At 43.4% G+C, this 6,000-nt stretch overlaps 1 protein-coding gene across 3 annotated transcripts in view; it reads right to left on the bottom strand.

Moving 5' to 3' along the window:
- SCAF11 (SR-related CTD associated factor 11) overlaps positions 1–5,646 on the bottom strand; it is a 78,229-nt gene extending 72,583 nt beyond the window's left edge. For 2 of the 3 annotated variants that reach the window (XM_034644961.1, XM_034644959.1), the window contains exon 1: positions 5,510–5,646. The gene's annotated coding sequence lies outside the window, so the exon portion shown is untranslated. The remainder of the gene's footprint in view (positions 1–5,509) is intronic. The other variant, XM_034644960.1, reaches the window with a different exon arrangement.
- Positions 5,647–6,000: the final 354 nt, after the last annotated feature.

Here is a 6,000-nt window from a genome sequence, read left to right on the forward strand (position 1 = left end):
AATGGAAAAAGGCCTTTGTATTATACTTGGAACTTTTCTGGAAGTTTAAAATTATTTTAAAAAAAGAAAAAGATTATCTACAATATTCATTCACGGCACCTAAAACTAGCATACAAGTAAAACAGTACTCCTTTCAAATGAAGATTATGTGTTTCCACCTCTTCTTATTATAAGACTCTGCTTTATTATTTATGGGATTCTAAATGACATTTGATCTGTATCTGCACCGTAACGACTATTCCATTCCTCGGTTGCACTGGCCATATTTCAAATGCTCCACAACCACATCAGCTACTGTATTGGTAGCGCAGATGCATTTCAATCACCAAAGAAAAGTCTACTACCAGACAGCACTGACCTAGAGTTTGGGAGGCCAACTGAATGAATAACTAAACGCCCAAGAGTCAGATGGACTTGCGTATATATTCTTAACAAGTGCTCTGACACTTAGCAAGTCATTTAACTTTAGAGCCTCAGACTCCTTTCTGTAAAATGGATTAATATACCCAACACTGGAAGGCTGCTGAAAAGGTCAAATGAAAATGCATGTAAAATGTCTGAAACAGAGTGGCTGGCACATAGCAAATATTTGACAAACATTAGGTCTCTTCTGTAATGTGGACAGATAATTTCTTAATCTTTGATCTCAGTTTTCTTTTTTTTTTTGTTTTTTTGTTTTTTAAAGATTTTATTCATTTATTCGACAGATATAGAGACAGCCAGCGAGAGAGGGAACACAAGCAGGGGGAGTGGGAGAGGAAGAAGCAGGCTTCACAGCAGAAGAACCTGATGTGGGGCTCGATCCCATAATGCCGGGATCACGCCCTGAGCCGAAGGCAGACGCGTAACCGCTGTGCCACCCAGGCACCCCTGATCTCAGTTTTCTTACAACTAGTTAAGCAATTACAGGAGCATCAATTTCAAAAGAAGCAGCTTACTAGCTTGCTTATTCAAAAGGCCAATGAGCTCCTTGTTGCTTAATTCAATGAAAAACTTTTCAGCTCTTGGGGCACTTGGGTTGATCAGTCGGTTAAGCATCCCGACTCTTGATTTCGGCTCACGTGGTGATCTGAGGGCAGTGAGATCGAGCCCCTTGTTGGGTTCCGTGCTAGGCAGGGAGCCTGCTTAAGATTCCCTCTCTCCCTCTCCCCCTCTTCTCCCACGCCTATAAAAAAAGAAAAATCTTAGGACGCCTGGGTGGCTCAGTCGGTTAAGCATCTGCCTTTGGCTCAGATCCTAGGGTCCTGGGATGGAGTCCCGAGTCAGGCTCCCTGCCCGCTTCTCCCTCTCCTCCCCACTTGTGCTGTCACACCCACACGCTCTATCTCAAATAAATAAGTAAAACTTAAAAAAAAAAAACTTAGGGGCGCCTGAGTGGCACAGCGGTTAAGCGTGTGCCTTCGGCTCAGGGCGTGATCCCGGCGTTGTGGGATCGAGCCCCACATCAGGCTCCTCAGCTACGAGCCTGCTTCTTCCTCTCCCACTCCCTCCTGCTTGTGTTCCCTCTCTCGCTGCCTGTATCTCTCTCTGTCAAATAAATAAAATAAAATAAATCTTTAAAAAAAAAAAAAAAAAAAAATTAAAAAAAAAAACTTAAAGCTTTTACATGACTCAAGTTTCATCAACACTTGACCCTACTGATTGATTACCCTCCCCTTGAAATACTCTCTTTCTTAGGCTTCTGTAATACCACATTCAACTCGTACTTATCGGACCTTCACAGTATTCTTTGGGAGCTTATATTCCTCCAGCAAACTTTTTTTTATGTTAGAGGCCACTGTGATTCCATTTAGTTATATTTCCTCCCTTAGGCAATTCCACCTGTAGTTGCAACTATCTATATAAATGACTCCAATTTTCTATTTCTAGCCCACACCCCTCCTCTGAAATTTAGAACCTATTATCTAATTTCCATCTGAAAGTTCCAGAGGTACTTTAAATGCAATATGCCAGAATCAAAAGAACCCTGGTCCTTATGTGGTATCACCATCAACACAGCTGTTTCCCTGAGCTGATGGCTGAAATTTCTATGTCCCTCACTTTCCATCCATCAACAGAAGCCTGGTGATCTCAAATGCCATTCACTTTTGCCCACCTCCACAATTCTCATCCTAATTCAAGCTATCCTCATCTCTTCTGACTACTACTCCAAGAGTCTTAACAAATTTCCCTATACCCACTCTTGCTGCTTCTCCTTTCAGTACCCACTACCACAGTCATAATTCTGCTTTCTGGAACTACCAAAAATAAGTCTAATTTGTATTCTAAATGACAATATTTTAAAAAGTAAAACAGTTATACCACTCTACCCTTAGTTTCTGTCTATATCCTGATAAATCAGTTTCAAGATCACATTCTATCATACTCTCCTTTGAAAATGTCCCCTGAACTGAATATAAAGCATGGATACAAGTAACTTAGTAGTTCATGCAAAAGACTGAGACTTGCATAGTTTAAAGTTTCGAACCACAATTACTATTTTTAATGTTTTAATCTTTCCGGCTGAACGCAGGTTAATCTATTAAATATTAAATATAAGCACCTACTATGTATCAGGCATTGTTCCGGTATTTGGGGACAAAACAATGACCCAAACTGACAAACCCTGTTCTCACAGAAATTCAGTAAAGTGAAGAAGAAATACAATAAACTTAAAATAGTAATTTATACAGTATATTAGAAAGTGATAAACACTATGGAAAAAATCTGGCTTAAAAAGTGGTAGGAAATGTGAGAGGAAGGTCTGCTATTTTATACAGAGTAGTCAGACAAAATTTCAGTAGCAGAGTAGAAGTTGGTTGAACAGAGTGAGGTAATCAAGTCAGAGAGGAAGAAGAGACTCAAAACACTCAGAGTCTGGTAAACCATAGACTTGCATTTTACTAGGACTGAGAAGGGAAGCCATTTGAGAATAGAATGACATGGTTTGACAAATTTCATCAGGATCACTCTGGCAGTTGAGTGTTAAAGACCACATAAGTAAGCAAAGGTCATAGTGAGACTTTTTAGCGAACTATTTTGCAAGTGAGAGATGATGGTATTTTACATTTTATAGTAAGACTTTATGTGGCTAAGTACTAGAATTAACAAAGCCACAACTTAAAAAAAAAAAAAGACAATGACAAGGCAAAATGAGTCTTGGGAATACTAAGAGAATAGCAGGTATTTTAACTCCGAGTTCTACTCAGTGCTACTACCAGGTAGTACAACTCAGATGCAAGATAAGGTGCAAAGCTACTAATTTGTTCTTTTGGACGAAGGATATAACTAAGAATTTAGGTTTTAAGCTTCTTTATTTCACTCGGCAAGGTAAGTCAAGACCCAATGTACATCACTAAAAGGCAAAGGTAGATGATGGCAGAGCTTGCTAAAGGGAAGTAAGTTACAATGAAGATTACTCTAAGGCTGACTTTTTATTACCTCTACATCTGTCACTCTCTTTGGTTAGGTTTTACAACCATCTCTCACTGGTGTACCAACAAGTTCAGTATTAAGTCAGTGAGTAGCAAATACTGTACTCTCCTCCTATTAAAACATGCTTCTGATGGTGAATCAACAACATCAGGCAACTGCACTGTTTCCTCCTATCTGTAACACACAGCTTTTCAGGAAAATTGCCTAAGCACAGGCTAGTGCCCAAAAAATAATGGGGAAGCTGGGTGACCCCTGAAGAGTTTCAATCTTAACTCATGGACCCCACTACCACCACCTAAAGACATACCAAAAAAAAAAAAAAAAAAAAATCACTCTTAAAATTTTCTTCATTACACATTTCAGGCAGGCAGCATATTTATGAACAATTTTCTATTTTCCTCTAGTTTTATTACCCCTTGACATACTGAAGAATGTTTTCAGAGTGTGAGTACACTAGGAGTAAGCAAACATCCAAATCTTATCCTACCAAAATCTTAAAATGTATTCAAAATCTTTTTTTTTAATGTACTCAAATTCTCAGGCAAAAAGGTCACCATCTGAATGTAAAACTGAGTTATTACTAATATACTTTCAAGCACCAAAAAATATTGTAATAAGAAAGTGCAGCTACAGTAAGAATAACTAATTTTAAAAACTCCTATTGCATAAACACAATAAAGTATATTCAGATTATCTTTGAGAGTATAAAACAAAAGAAATCCAAAGAATTTCAAAATTTCATCTGCCAAACAAATTAAACCAACAAATATAAAAATCCTACGAACTTTTTACTGCAGCTCTTAACCAACAGCAGAAAAGTGAGACGATTAAGCCAACTGCCAAAGAAACAGGAAAGAGAAAGCAATGGTCTAGAAAGAGACTTCTGATCAAAATTTTAATACAATTACCAATAAAATACAAAAACTACCAGTTATTTAAGAATGTTTTGCCTTCAATATTCTGCTGAGGTAAGCAGTCATTTGCCTAAATTAACTTTTAAAATGAAAAAGGCATCTACTAATGACCTTTTTCCTAAATTCAGTGAAAATTCCGAAACTGGGAATATTTAACATCAGCGTCCATTAGCCAAACATTAAAAACTTTTTGATCAGTTTTCCTTAAATATCTTAGCTCAATGATAAAGATGTTAGAAGCAATCCAAAATTAAATGACAATCGCTCAACTCGTAGACGCTGTAAGAAATCCTCTATAGAAATATGTTGGGGGTATTTTACAATCCAACATTTGAATCTGTTAGTACTTTAATCAACTACTTAAACCAGGCACTTACTTTTAAGACAATTTTTCAAAACATGTGTGGGTAGAAAGACGGCCAGCAATCTCTAAGAAGTACCTTTAATAGTTCCAAATTCCTAGGTGTGAGGAAGGGTAACTCATTAAGCTAAGTTTAGATCCGGCCCTTTTGTTGTCAGCCCAGGAAACGGGTTTAAAAATTGGGGGTGGGAAAAGAGTTTGAAATTCAGGACGGGGTAAACGCTGAAGCCTAGCAGCGCCGGCTCTTCCCTATTCGCGCACTGAGAGGTCACGGAGTAGTAAAGTTTGGTTTCACAAGCGAGCTTGGACACTATTGACAAAAGCAAAGTCTTCTAAGTAAAGGGAACTCGGGGGTCGGGGAGCGCCCGGAAGCCCAGCAAGACACGTTTCCACTGTAGGGAGGGGGAGTATGTGCGCCGACTCGGTCGTGGAGCCTCTTGCCTCACCCCCCCCCCAACCGGACCCCGCACCCAGGCGGGGACAGGCTCCGCCGGCAGAAGCGGCGGGAGCCGGGTAGGCCACAAGGAGGAAATGGAACGGGGTGTCGACAGTGAAGCGGCGGCGGCTGGAGCGGGGCCTCCCTCGCGGGGTAACGAGAAGGAAGAGGGGCCCTCCCCGCCGCGGCTTCCCCCGCCTCGAGAGGCAGCTCCAACTTTCCTCCAAGCGCAGGACGCCGTCTGGGCCGCGCGCGATTCCGAAACTTTGTCCGCCCTCCCGTCGCCCCGGACCCGCTCCTCCGCTCCGCGCCAGCCCGTAACAGCCCCCTCTTCGCCCCGAGAACTGCCGGAGCCCATCGCCCCCAGGGTCGGCCCGTGTTTACCTCAGGCCGAGGTCGAGGCGCTTGCTCCGGCGGCGGCCCCACTGCAGGTCCCTAGGTCCCCGTCACGACGCCAAGTTCCCCAACATGGACTCCTTAGTCCGCTTTGAGTTGTTCCAGGGGTCGCTGAGGCGCCGGCTCTACCCGCCGGGTCGGGAGGTGGCGGCTGAGCAGAGAGCGGACCCGGGCTGAGCTGCTCCGCGCGATTTGCGCCACCGCTGCTCCCCCTCCCCCCGCCTTGTCTGGCCTCCTCCCTCCCCTCCCCGCGCGTGCCCTCCCCTTTCTCCCCCTCCGCTCCGCTCAGCCGCGCCGCCACATGTCGGCGCGCTACGGTGACGACGGCGGCGGCGGCGGCGGCGGCGGCAGAACCCGCCGCACTCTTTCTACTCGCTTGTTGGGCCCGGCGCGCACCGCTGCAACGCTCAACCGGACCACTGGGAGGCGCTAGCAAACCAGCCTTAGAGACATAGGAACGTGGCGGGCGGAGTGACGGC

The sequence above is a fragment of the Ailuropoda melanoleuca genome, chromosome 16 (genome assembly GCF_002007445.2).
Source record: "Ailuropoda melanoleuca isolate Jingjing chromosome 16, ASM200744v2, whole genome shotgun sequence".
NCBI lineage: Eukaryota > Metazoa > Chordata > Mammalia > Carnivora > Ursidae > Ailuropoda > Ailuropoda melanoleuca.